This window comes from Aphelocoma coerulescens, chromosome 4 (genome assembly GCF_041296385.1).
Source record: "Aphelocoma coerulescens isolate FSJ_1873_10779 chromosome 4, UR_Acoe_1.0, whole genome shotgun sequence".
In the NCBI taxonomy this organism is placed as follows: Eukaryota; Metazoa; Chordata; class Aves; order Passeriformes; family Corvidae; genus Aphelocoma; species Aphelocoma coerulescens.
The window spans coordinates 18,965,434-18,980,103 of NC_091017.1; the positions used below are offsets into that span (position 1 = coordinate 18,965,434).

At 42.0% G+C, this 14,670-nt stretch overlaps 1 protein-coding gene and 1 pseudogene across 7 annotated transcripts in view; one reads left to right on the forward strand and one right to left on the reverse strand.

Moving 5' to 3' along the window:
* ARHGAP24 (Rho GTPase activating protein 24) overlaps positions 1-14,670 on the reverse strand; it is a 247,525-nt gene that overhangs the window by 205,184 nt on the left and 27,671 nt on the right. The window lies entirely within an intron of this gene.
* Positions 11,474-13,095, forward strand: LOC138110159 (U4/U6 small nuclear ribonucleoprotein Prp31 pseudogene; annotated as a pseudogene).

The following is a 14,670-nucleotide window of genomic DNA, read 5'->3' on the forward strand; positions in this document are numbered from 1 at the left end:
TTTTCACCCTTCCACATTTGCTGGTCTTCTCTATGAATACTGACTTGCCTGTCCAGTTGTGATTATCCCCTCACAGAAGGCTGCCCTCTTACATCTCTGCCTACAGTGAATGCAAACATCTGATAAAGGAGCATAACTGCACCAACACAGTCACTTGACTGGAGTGTTTTAGCAGACAGGAGGCTGCACTGAGGCTGCACTCCAGCAGGCTGATTACAAAACCTCCACGGCAATAGTAACTCAACTCTGATAGCCAGAACATTGCTGGAATTACAGTAGTATTTCATCTCTGAAAGGAGTTGTTCATTATCTTGCCCAATGATCTCATCTCAGGATCCATCACTCGCTTGTTCAGTTGTTTTGCTTTTTACTGCAGTATCTGGAGCTTAAATCATTAACTGTTTTAGAAAGGGCAGTCTTGACTGAGCCAAACTACAGAGGCGTATGAGCAAGATCCAAGAGTTAAGTTCAGTCAGAGCTACTTCAGTTTATCAGAGTGGGAAGGTAGCAAAAAAAGACTTTAACTGCACAAGACCTCCCCCTGGCTGGTGCATGTGCTCCCAAATGTGGGACAGCTGACCTAACTCAGGCATAAACTCAAGTGGCCTCTCCTTAACCCCTTTCTCAGTTAAACTCTTCTACAAAATTGACTTTCAGGCATGAAGCATCTGCACCACATCAGACATCCAGCTGAGCACAGACAAAAAAAGCACTCTCCAGGTATAAGAACAGAAAGAGCAGAGTGCAGAAGACAAAAGGCCACAAATAAAGCTGGCAACAGGCCCCAAATTTTCATTTCTACTCCAGAAAAACTTCTCCTGCACCTCCTAACCACGCCACCCTCAGGTACCATGGCACACAACTCAGGAATGTTCTCTGGGTATGCCAATATGGGACAATATTCATGCTCTACTTAATCCAGGGAAACATTTGAACTATAGTTAGACTAGATACTACTCTGCAACCTGAGTTATACCGTGATCCCAGAGTCTTCTCAGTTTCTGAAACACCTTAGAAAGGATGTGAAGAGCACTACTACATTATTTCTAATAGGGGGGCAGACTTTGCAAGTGTACATCACTGCCATCAAGTGATGCTGTGTTTTCAATAGTTAAGATGTAAACTTGGACTCATCACAAACTAGGTAGAATATTTATTTTCTGTTTTCCAATTACTGGAGTCATTTTACACAACAGAGATGTATCAAGGTTTTTTCATTAGACTTTTAATGTAGTCATTTTACCTGTACAAATGGAATATAAGAAATGACCAAAACAGCTCAGTGGTGTAAATCCTTTTAGAAATGAAAACTGGTATTTTGAGTCCTAACTATCATTTTTAGATTTTAAAATTGCACATTATTTTGACATTCTACAAAAATTACATCTGAAATCCCACTAAAACCTCTAAAACCTCTACAGGCTAAATGCCAGCAATGTTTAACACTGGGGAATTCTGCTGCAGCGGTATAATCTCTACGTCAGTGGAATTGAATAGGTTTGCTCATAAAATACATGCAGCTACACAGATGTCCTTTACTAAAGCAAATATTTAACCCTATTTCCATTACACAGAAGTTTGCATGCCAGGGAATCCAGCACATGAAATATATTTACATTTAATATATATCATTTTTGTTGGTTTTTTTTTTACTGTGGTACATACACATAAATACAGGGACAGGGAAATAGTAAGTTACATGCTCACAAAATACTATCAACTCTGAGTAGTAAATGGAAGAAAACATTATTACTGTTTCATTCAAAGCAATCAGATATGCTACTAAAAAGTACAATGGAGAAACTGATTGCAGAGAGAAATAAATCAGGAAACTTCTTCAGAGAGCAATAGTTGCTAAATACCATTAGTCAGTGCTGTACATTTCCTATGGAACTCTTTGTGAAGGTGGTAAAGTTTAAAGACACATTTACTTAGTAAAAGACTGACAACACTCCTCCTTCCGAGCAGTTCAGCTGACCTTACTGCCCCACAACTCTTTTTTCTTGTGGGAAAAGTTAATCTGAGCCCTCTTGCTTGGTACCCACAGGAAGGGCAGTAAGCCCTGGAAGGAAAGCACGGTAAATACCAGCTGATAAATTGTCATGTGTGTGCATGAAAAAAAACCAACAGTTCTTAAGACTTCTGTGTAATAAAGGGAGTCTAGAGTGCTATTTCTCATTGAATGTATGATTTTTTTTTTTAATTGAGCTGAGTCACAGATTGTCAAATATGAAATGCTGACTTTTTAACCTTTGATTTGTCTGAATCATAACAGGAAAAATAAATAGATTCTAAAACTAGTAAGGAATGGGTCTTTTCAGTTTTACAAAGGAACAGTTTCCCACAATAAAACTGATACTCTACTCCTAAGCTTCTGAACAAGACACTCTTCTAAAGCTTTGGATCCATTGGTACTATAAATCAGAAGCTTCTAAGTTAATTTGATTTATTTTAATATATTTTCTTCATCTGGAAAATTTAATGCTTCAACATGCTGTTCTTTTAAATTAGAAAAGAACTTTATTATTACAGCTATGGGGAGGGTTATTGCTGCTTTAGCCTGTAAGTTAAATATTCATCCTGGTTCCTGCCTCAGTGTTTGATGAGCAAGAAATCTGAAAAATCAGAGATGATAACATCCATTTCCCAAATGATGAAAACAGGTATACTTCCTATTTATTTCCATGGATGACACTAACCCATGTCATACCTAAGGCTCAGACAGCTTTGCATCAGAGAGAATGGGTTTTGGGTTAGTTTCATTGCTTTTATTCTAAAAGTACTGGTAAATTGGTTTGGGGGGTTTTTTTTGTTTGTTTTGTTTTTAAATCTTTAATTCTTGGTAGCTGCTACCTCCAGGGTACATCTTCCAAAACACTTTCTTTTATAAATACAAAGATTTAAGAAAACTTCCTTTTCCTCTCTGAGTTTTCAATAAATTACAAGCTAAAATGTGTCCAGGACCCTTGTGATGTGATCCTGGCCCAGACAGAGCTTTATACTGGCTCAGCCCAAACTTCTGCTTCCCATGAGCTTTTTAAACTCAATTTTTTGTTTTTCATCTGCCTCTTGGTGGTTCACCCTACCTGTTAAAGCTCACAGCACCTTCCTTGCAGACAGCCCCAGTTAACCCAGGCTTCTGAGGCAGCCTAAGAATGGGTGTAAGTAGCAAAAAAGTTGAAAGACAGCAACCACACTGAATCAAGTTTGTTACAGCTTGAATATGAGCTCTTTCATAAAATAAAGAGAAACCAGAACAGCTGCCATCACCATGCTGACAAAACGAACAAGAACCTGAATAAATTGTTCCAGCTTTACCATTGTGTGGCATAGGGAGTTTTGATCTTCACTTAAAATCAGTGTGCGCCTAAATCCACTTAGGATCAGTTTAAACTGCATCAGTTTAAAACAAATTTCAGCTGGTGCCACTAAATAGACACAAAGTGGGCCTGTTTTCTTCTGTCACATGGTTCACACTGCTGGAATACCAAACTTAGTTTTCAGTCTCCACCTTCTGCTTTTACCACTGTGTCACCATTTAGAGCTGTGCAAACAGATGAAATTGATCCCTTCATCTTCAGCCAGAACAAGGGTAAATAACTGCACTGCCTGCAAGGCAGCAGAGAGACCAGGCCCAAAGGGAAAGACAGTCAGCAAAGGCTCAGGGCCCCCTCCCACCAGTGGCTTCAAATGTCTGCATCAGACTTTACACCTAGTCTCACATCTGCCTGTCACAGACAGAACATCCCCCCAAAAAAGTCGTGGCAAGGAAGCATGCAGTGAAAGACCCAGCAAGAGTATTCTTCACTGACTGTATATTAATATTTCAGTTCAGCTTTGTGGTAACACTTGATAATCAAACATCTCAACTGTAGGTTGCAGTAAAAGTAGGTGAGCTCTCGAGTTAATTTTTAAAATATTTAACTTGGTAGCCCAGTGTACTGGGCTGATATACCAGGAAGGAAAACTTATGCTTCCTTTCATCACCAGTGTGTTAATATCACTGTGGAGGAGCAGCTTGTCAAATGCAGAGCTCAAAGTAAAATTTTAGCCTGTTTTATAAAATCCATGTGCCTGAAATCAGACAACCAACAACAACAACAAATAAAACCACAAAAACCCTCCAAACAAGGAACAAGCCACAAAGTCAAAACAAAAAAATAGAAGAGACATGCCCAATACATATAAAAGTAATTCCAGGTGTTCTCACAGTTTCCTGAAACACCATCTTTGTACTCTCCTCCCTCACTAAAAGAGGTGCTTACCAAGTTACCTGTATTTTGATCTATCCTGAAACTATCAAGTTCTCATCACATCAATCATGAAAAATAGATGTGCAAACTGTGGAACTTTTCAGTTTCTGAAAGTAGAGCTGCCTGTTGTTTGCAACATCCTGTGTGCATGCAGGGAACAGGGAGAGGAAAAAAATATAAGTGAAGCAAATACCTTGAAGGCTATTGTGGAGGACAGCACTGCATTAATATCCTGGTAATCTGGCCCATGCTAGCCCTTTAAGGGGTTTCAATACACAAGATGAAAGGAAAAGCTGATCAAGAGAGAATAAATTACTTTCAGTGTTACCAGAGAGACTTTTTTCCAGTAATGCTACAGAGATCTAACAGTGTGGTTGGGGAAAACAGATTATTGTAAAGAAAGTAACAAAGATTTTGCAATATACTGAGCCAAAAATATTACATGAGTGTGTTTTAAGGCACTTCTAGACACAGTACTTGAGCTGTTTACTGAGCAGTCCACAAGCAGCCTACTCAGATATTTGATTTTATCAGCACAGGCCACCCACATCTGACCCAGTAAAAGTGCACATGTGCAAGAAGAATCCCCCCAAAAACAGTGCATCTTTTTTATATAATCTGACCTTTAGCAAACAAAACCTCTTCTTTTCTGTCATATTCATACAGAAAGAAATCCAGTACACAATTTCATGCAAATTCACTGGAAAAATTTGTGTATCACTGAGCATGGCCTTAAGTCAACACAGGAATTTCTTCTGAGACTTGTCAATAATTCAGCATTTCTTGTAGTTCTGAGTTTATGGAAGAATATCAATACAAAATGTTTACCTATCACACATGTACCTAATGGGTTTCAGTCTGGCAAGGTAGACCTGAGACTCCCTGAGAAAAAATGGAAGGACAAAGTAGAGTTGCTCATTACAGGAGGTGCTGGGCAACTCATTCTGGCAATTCCTATGTGATCTGAAAATTTGTATTTTGCTTATAGTTCCCTTATGGCAGAGGCAGGATGAAAAAAACCAGAAACTGTGTTTTATCTTTTTTTCTTTTTCCAAAACCTACAATTTATTTGCAGAAAAACTCTTGTGGGCAATCTGTAGGGTTTCAGAACAGGGAGAACAGGGACAAATAGAGTCTAAAGCAGAAAAAAAAAGTAAAAAATAGTTTTAAATGCAGTGAACAAACCTCCATCAGCCACCAGAGAACCACCATCATCTTTCAGTTTGGTTTAGAATTCATTGCCACTGACTGAACAATTTGGTTTGTACCTCCAACTTATTCCTCATGTGGGGATCCAGTTCTCATGTCTCAAGTCAAACACGGGTACCTAGGAGAGAATTAGCTCATGACATGAAATGAACATATGATGCTTCTACATACAGCAGTGAAAGGAACTTTCTCTTCCAGAGACAGAAAAAGTGCAAAATAAATAATTCTACTGCAAAAGTATTTGCAGCACCACACTACTCTCATGCTCCTTATCAGTCAGCACAGATTTCAATGGAGACACCAGGGAAATGGAGAACTGTGGGATGTAAGGCCTTCCATCAGATACAGGAACGCCTACAGGACCAGGTCATGGGGAAACTGAGCTCTGCTGTGGCCAGTGGTGTGTTTATGTAACACCTACAGAGAAAATCAGTTTTGATTACTGTAGAGTAATTACCAGCCAAGATTCATTCCATTCCCTCAAACTACATTTCAGACAGATACTATCAGAAGACAGGAAACTTATCTAAGGATTAAAAAAAAAAAAAATTACATTAAAAATGAGATCATATTCAGTATTAAAGGATGAACAGCATGAACAGCCTTTTTTGAATTAGATGGCAACTGTGCCTCAAAGCAAATTGGGCAGCAGAAGATGCTGTGTAATAAGCAACTAATAACATGAGAGTGCTGAAAGATAGCCTCACCTCTTTTATGCAGTGATTCTTAGCTTCTGTATACACCTAGACACCTTGATTTGCTCACCCCTTTAGATTTTTAATGACATAATGATCATCTCAAGCCATCTGAAAGTGCAACAACCTGGGGACATCCATTAATAACTTCTTCGTTAAGCACAGCAAGCAGCCTTAGTGGCTCACCACACTCATCCTTTTTCCTCTACCTGAATAAACACATACCACTAAAATGGGAAATAGCATTTTTCACCATACAATTTGATTTCTTCGAGGTTAAAGAACATTATATCCAAAGTATATTGAATCTTAAGTCCTAGAATATAATCCAAAACAAAACAAAAAAATACATGCCCCCAAATCCTTCAAAACTGCAGTGGTTCCATTGCTTAAATCTTTAAAAAATTATTTTTGTGATAGCTCAAGAATAACAAGCATTCAATGATGAACTCCATGTACATTCAGGGAAATGAAGCACCATTACCCAATGAGCATATACTTGAATAATTTTCAAAGCATGTTTTATAAAAGCAATCAGTTTCAAGTTTTCAAGGTGTGAAGAAGTATAAGGTCTTAAGAAGCCATGAGAAGTGCTGTCACTATTCATGTTTGTATTTCACTTGACTCACTCATCTGACTTCACACTGTAGCTTTTCAACAACTAATCCTACAACTAAATTTGAATTGCAGAGGAACAAGATAGGTCTAATAGAGTATTAAGTAGCAATAAAACTTCATTTCCCATATGAATGATACTTTCTCCTGCTATTATTTCACGGTATCAAGTCTGATACAGAGTTTATCAAACAGCTAAAAAGTTCAGATCAAATGAAAAAGATGTTACAGTCTACAGTTTATTAGCAGACAGCGTGTAGTTGTGGAGTAAGCCTTTTGTAGGAAGAATGGCAAGCTGTGGCCTCAGTTGTCTGGTTGGATAGCACAGTGATGACTGATGAAAGCTTGTCTCCTTACATCCTACAGGTCATTTCCAGGGCAGTTAATGTCTGGCTATACTGCAATGTTAGCCACAATAAGCATCTTGTCATTTTGCTCAGTTCTACTCAACAACCCCTTTCAAAAACAATGCCCCAAACCCCATCAAAACCTATTGCAGATTTCTATTTTCTGTTTTTGCATGTCTCACACTAAGTAATTCATTCAGATGGTGACCAAGGGATTTAGTATTGAGGTCAAACATAAGTTACAGAAGAAAAAAAATCCTTATGCTGAGAAAAACTGCTTCTTGATGTGTACTTAACTTTTAATGCAGCGTGCACTTGGAAGCCACTAGAGAGTTAAACCTGCCCCAGACCCTGCCAGCTGCTCTGTGTGCTTCTGAAATAACCTTGGGAAGGAGCTAGCAACAATCTGTGTCCCAGCTCCCAGAATGCCAAGCATTCACACATTACAGCAACAGATGCTTGATTACAGCATTGCAGCTTTCTGTACTGGCACACTTTCATTTGTTCCCAGCCATCGTCTCCACTGACCTCCTACAGACCTCAGATCAAAAACAAAGTGGGGAGAACTGCATTCAGGATCCCAGACAAAATGCAGCTTTCCCTCAGTATAATGTTACCTGACAAACCAAAAGCACACCAGATTTCAGCTACAGTCACAGTATCACACGCTTACAGTGTCATTAAGGCAGTGCTTACATTAGTAAAATTAGCATATAACAACTGAACCTGGCAGAACTCTTTCCATCCCAAGAAACCAGCATCAAATTTTCCCAGTTACTAAATCATCATGAAACAAGATGTGATTGGCCCATACAAAACCGAGAATCACATCCTGGTTGTTCAAATAGGTCATGAAGTTTCCTCAGATATTGTTGAAAAAGATGACCCTTAACTTTAGCTTCACTGTCAAGAATCTTCTGGAAAATATAGTGCTATTTATCAATATCACAGACAGGTGGGTGAAGTTTGTATTTCCACAGACCTTCTGTGCAATGACTGATACTGAATTTTTTTTTTTCTGCTGTATGAAGGGATTTCAAAGTAAATTCTTCCCAAGAACACAGAACAGTTTCCACAGCAGTTCCTTTTCATATAAGTGTTTGCCAAAAAGATGATGCTCATGGGAAAATATTTTTTTACACTTAACTAGGAATGTTCAAACAAGTTTGTTCCTATAACTGTATGAAAATTATGACACAGAGCAAGCATGAGAATGAATGCAAACAAACCCTATCTGTGAACTGACATTTGAAATAACATACACAACTCGTATAGAGAACTTGGATACTAATTAATAAAGGAGCAGAAATGCTTGAATATTTTGCCAAAACATGCATAAGGCATTTAACCTAGAGCTGGTTGTATAACCTGAAATACCCTAGCCTTAAATCTCCTTCCCTTCTATAACCTGCTCTTACCTACAGTAAAAAGGTATCAGTACCTGAAGGACGCTATGCATCATGTCACATTCTTTGTTTCAGAATTTGCATCACTTGCAAGCAAACCAGATCTGGAACTCAAGCCAAAACACAAGTCCCTGAGCTGGTATACAGCAGTTTTCAATACACAACATACAGCGGTCAAGCAATTTTGCATTAGGACAGTCAAAAAAAAGCTCTGAGCTTTAGAGGGCTTCCATGATATTTGATGTGGAAGTCTTTAGGACTAAGATGAAGGGTCAGAGAATGACCAGCAAACAGTGGGTGGCAGCCACCTCCAGTCCTCCAGCTCTTCACCTGATGAGCTCACGAGCCAAAAGTCCTATAAACCATCTCCCACGAGGTCCACAGAGGTACCCTCTGATTTGTGGGTAATATTTTATGGGCCCTGTGGGTATCCAGAAAGAGGTTGTCTCTATGGTGACTGTATCGTGCAGCCATTGCAGAAAGCTGGAACAACTGAAAACATAACATTTGGTCAGAGATGTGTCAGGAGGCTGAGCTGTTTCATTCATGGGCCTGACAAGTTCATGTGAGGGGACTTTGTGACCTTTTGTCTCCTTTGTTCTCTTCTTCTGCTCTGCCCTGGCAGGCGTCATTATTAATCCTTTTGTGGATTTCACTTGGTCTGACCTCACTTTAGGAAGGAGACTGCAGTAAATCCTCTTGAAGGACCAGGGAAAAGCCTGGGTGTTATTCCAACACCAGCTCCGCCTGCTTTAGAGAGAACCTTCAGAGAGCTGCACAGGTAGAGCATTTGAGAGGATGTGTGGGAATGTTTACAACAGTGCTCCTTTTGGAAGGCATTTCTTAGTAGCCAGGTACCATATTGAAGGAAATTATCCTTGCAATCCCCGCTTAGGACAGGACATACATACACACAGACAGATCAGGGCTTTTTCAGTCCCATCACCAGGGTGTCAAGTGGCAGCGAAACCGGCACAAAATGTTCTGCCTCATAAAAATCTCAGATCTTAATGAAACCATAACAGTTGCCAAGCAGCCAGCTTTCCTGTGTTCTGGGAAAGCAAACACGGATTTGATGTGCCAGGGGTCTCATATTCCACCAAAAACAAACAGCTTCAAGGGTTAAAGTCAGCAGAAGACAGATGTGCTGCCTTTTCCTATCAGCCGTCCATATCCTGTGCCAAGTCTGCTTGAGACCAAAGTGAGAACTGGAAGTCAGCTGAGGCAGCCTACAAATCTCTTGCATAGCACAGGTTTGGAAACATTCATCCTTCCCTCAACAGCTGCCTTCAGAAGGTCTTCAAGGAATAATTTGGAATACAGAGGCAATTAGACAATGAAATCCTCAGTTCATGGCTATAAATACTTCCTTTCCCCACTGCTATTTTAGTTAAGGGCCAATCATGCCACCCTTACACATACTATTCAATCCACTTGCATTAACTACTCAGAAAATGTGTTATTAATGAATTAACTTTTCAAAAGCTCATTTAGCTCCTAATTCCCCTGTCTTTCAGCAAGATGCCCAGCTGTGATACAGCTCAGAGCCTGTATCTCAAATGGAATATCTCCCAGGTCCCTGCTGGGAAGGTTTCTGCCTCTGATGCCTTTTTTAACCTAGAAATGAAACTACACACACTTTGAAGATAATATTAGTATAGGAGGGAATATAAAAGCTGGTTTTCATTGGAGGCCTCCAGGGCAGTTATGGAGAAATGTCCACAAAAGCCCACCCCCCCCCAAAGGGGTCAATACAGTTTTACAAGTTTAGTAAATTAGCATAATTGACAAAAACAACCAATTTGGACCACAAGTGGTGATGCAGTCGGAAGTGAGAGGAAAGCGAATGTCTTCACAAACAATTTGATGGGTGAAGGTATGGATGTTAATGTCTTTGAAATGGGTCTTAACATCTCTACTAAGTTTGGGCAGCAGGTTCCTTTCAGAGCCCAGATACTTTCACTCCTGAAACAGACAAGTGTCTTCACAAGCCGAAGTTCTGAACTTTGGGGTAAAATAATAGGTTCAAGGGGGGATATGTGGTAGGCGATTCAGGAAGGCTGTACACCTTTTCCTAGTGTCACCAAAACTGCAGGAGGAACAAAAACCTTCCAACAACATTTTTAGTGTTAGAGAATCAAGGCATTACTTAGTTCTGGACAGAATGTGCAACAGAAATAATTTCATCTGTACAAAACCCAGGTGTGCAGAGAAAATCATTCCATGACACGTGAATTTTGCCAGATTTTTCACGAATTTTATGCAGTCAAAACTCCTAGAGATTCATTGGTTCAGTGTTCATTGGTTCCAAGTTCCAATGTAGTTCTTAGTATTTGGTTTCCCACTGGTTACAGATGCCTTTGCCTCTGATGCTAATTAGGTCCTCATTCTTATCTCTCCTTTCCCAGACCAGGTGTCTCCCACCATGCCATGTTCGGAGTTGATGGTCATTATCTTTTGGGTATCTTCTGTGCTACTCCCAGTCTGTGGAGATATTAGGCTCATCAGGCCTTCATCTGGTGGAACAATGCCCTGGAAAGAAACTTAAATCCCCTTCTGCCGGGGCAAAGGCGAACATTGGTTGGACTTGATGGTCTTTTCCAACCTAGTTCATTCTGTGATTCAAACTGACTAAAGTTACATTAAAAACATTTTAAATTACCTATTATCTCCAACACTAGTACTTCAGCCAATGGGAGGAGGAAGAGGGCAACATGCAGCCAGGAGTTTAGGATAAAAGGAGGCTGCACCCTCTGAAACCCAGAAAGATAAAACCCTGCGGGCGTGTGCCTGGTGGACTCTCTCCTGTTATTCAAATAAAGTTGCAGGACTCCTCTGTCTCCTTTTGGGACATAAACCTCTGGTGTTTGTGGATTTTCCTGACAGAAGTGACGTCAGCGCGGCTGCGACAGGAACAGTGGGAGTGCTCCCAGTGCTCCCAGTTCCCCATGTCGCTGGTGGACGAGCTGGTGGCGGACCTGGAGGAGGCAGCAGGGGAGGAGGACAAGGCTGAAGGCTCTGAGGGGGGGGAAGGAGCCCCCACTCGAGGACATGTGGGAGGAGCCAGAGCCACCCAAGGCCATGGAGTCTGTGTGGAGCGTTGCCAAGCTCTGGGAGTCCAAGGCATTTACAGAGATCACGCAGAAAATTGAGGAATACATTGGGAAACAGCCCAAGGTGGCTGAAGTTTTGGGGCCAGTGGAGGCTGCCCCTGAATGCTGGGTGATCGTGGAGGCCAACAACCTCCCAGTGGAGTCTGAGAATGAGCTCAACATCATCCACAAGTTCATCTGGGACAAATATTTCAAACAGTTCCTGGAGCTGGAGTCACTGGTACCCAACACCCTGGATTACATCTAAACCATCAAGGAATTGGGGAATTCCCTGGATAAATGCAAGAACAAGAACATGCAGCAGATCCTGACCAATGCCACCACCGTGGTGGTCAGCGTGACGGCCTCCACCACCACGGGGGCAGCAGCTGTTGGCAGAGGAGCTGGGCAGGACCGAGGATGCGTGCGACACGGCCTTGGCACTGAGCAGGGCCAACCTGTGTATCTACGAGTACATGGAGTCCCGCATGTCCTTCATCGCCCCCAACCTCTCCCTCATCCTCGGAGCCTCCACAGCCGCCAAGATCATGGGGATGGCAGGAGGCCTGACCCTGCTGTCCAAGCTGCCACCCTGCAACATCCTCCTGCTGGGGGCCCAGCACCAGATGCTGCCCAGCTTCTCCTCCACCTCTGTCCTGCCCCACACTGGCTTCATCTACCATAGCGACATCGTCCAGTCCCTGCTACCGGATTTGAGGAGAAAAGCAGCGCGGCTCGTGGCGGCCAAGTGCGTGCTGGTGGCCAGGGTGGACAGCTTCCATGAGAGCCAGGACGGGAAGGTGGGCTACAAGCTGAAGGAGGAGATTAACCATAAGTTCGACAAGTGGCAGGAGCCCCAGCCCGGTCAAGCAGGTAAAGCCACTGCCAACACCGCTGGAAGAGCAGAGGAAGAAGTGGGGGGGCGGCGGTACCGGGAGATGGAGGAACGCTTGGGGCTGACAGAGATCTGCAAACAGGGTGAGCTTCAGGGAGATCGAGGAGGACACCTACCAGGAAAACCTCAGGTTCAGCCTGGGCCACCTGGGCAAGGCAGGCAGTGACTACATGTGCCAGACCCAGGTCAACGAGGCCACCAAGGCCCGGATCAGCAAGACCCTGCAGAGGACCCTGCAGAAGCAGAGTGTCATCTATGGAGGCAAATCTACAATCCAGGATCACGGCTTGGGCGTGGCCTTGAGCGTGGCCTTCACCCCTTGCAGGGGTTGGAGATTGTGAACCCACAGGCAGCCAAAAAGAGAGTGGCCAAGGCCAACCAGAAATATTTCTACAGCGTGGCCAAGTTCCTCAAGGTCAACGGGGACAGAAGTGGGGTCCCCACCCCCCCTGAGGCCCCAGGACCCCCAAAAATTCCCCCATATCACCCTCCCCTTCCTTTTCCATCAGAATTTGGTTTCTGGAGGAGGTCCTCCAGGTCAAGGGGGACAAAAATGGGGTTCCCACCCCCTCAACCCCACTAGGATCCCCAAATCCCATCCTGCAACCCCCAAATTCCTGGCATTCCCCCCCAGTATCACTTTCCCAAACTTTTTATAAATATTGGAATTTGTGGTTGGAGCATCTTGGGGGAGTTTTGGGGGGATTGAAGAGGTCAGGAGGTCCTGGAGGGATTTTGGACGGTCCTGGATGGATTTTGGGGAGTCTGGGGAAAAAAATAATAAAGAAAAAAAATAGACTACAGAGTAACAAATATATGTGCAAAGAATGCAGAGAATATATAAAAAAAGGCAAAAATCACACCCACACAGTACTTTGATATTTAAGAAGTTACCATGGTAACACCTGCACTGCACTGCAGCCTGGAATTAAGCAGGCCTTGCTGCTAGTCCTATGCTGGAACTACTGGAGCCTGATTTTTTATGTTTATTGGGTTAAATTCACAATCATAACATCCTGGTAAGACAAAACTGACCTATATATACATCAGGACTAAAATATCAGCCCAAAAAGCAGACAACAAAACCCCAGCCACTGAGTAGCACATTTAATGAGCAAATAACTATATGCAAAACTGTTGATTTTCCTGGACATTCAATTGACTGAATCTTATGCAATAAACTTAAAACTATAGAGACTGATTAAATGCTGGGCCTGGATTAAGATGTGTTTGTGAATTTTACAACCTCAGAATAGAACTACAGCTGCCAAACTCTTACATTAGTACAGCTTCCCAAAATGAGAAATGTGTTCCTGGGAGAGTACAGCACATTAAGCAGCACACAGGTCTCATTTCTCAAGTTGTTTCTTTTTTAATATCTAAAAATATATATATATAAGAGTCTCCTTGTAATCCTGAGAGTCCTCTCCATGCCCTTGAAATCCATCACCCACAGCACCATGAATTCTGGAGCACCTGCATGTGTTTGGTTTATAAACACAAGGCCTGTTTATTTGCTGTCACTCAAAGCAGGCAGCTGCTCACACGCTCTGCACCAGTGAACCCTGGCTCACTGTTTTCTTAACTCTCCCACTTTCATCCCACAAGAGGGCTGATGGGCAAGATAATAACCTTATCTTCTAAAGGAAGGCTTGGAAATACAAACACGTTCCATAACAGCAGCTTGGGAAGAATTCCTTGACAGAAGGAACAGAGTCCTGTCTGCTTTGTTGTATCACTTTCAGGCAAGCTGTGGCTATTTTGCCCACAAAAGGCTGAAAGGCACCTCCTCTGTCTTCACCTGTGCCTGGCACAAGCTGCTAAACAAGCCATTAGAACATACCATGAAAAGGCTTCTCAATCATTACTGACCTAAAAGGATGTAATATCAGATCTAAAAGAGCCTGCAAAGTTTTCTTTCCACCTTGGTGTTATTCCCTGTTCTACGTAATGATGCAATGTAATGGTAAATACCAACTCTGTAATCATATGGGTTAAGAAAAACAAAGAGGCATTTATCAATTTTCTCAATGCTTTTTTTAATTATCAGCTCAAAACACATAGACTGTGCTATGTTCTGACTGTTTGAAAAGCAATAAGTAGTTGAGAAAGCTAAAAGGATAATTCATTTCAGCCAATGCCAGAAACTTCTGTATCC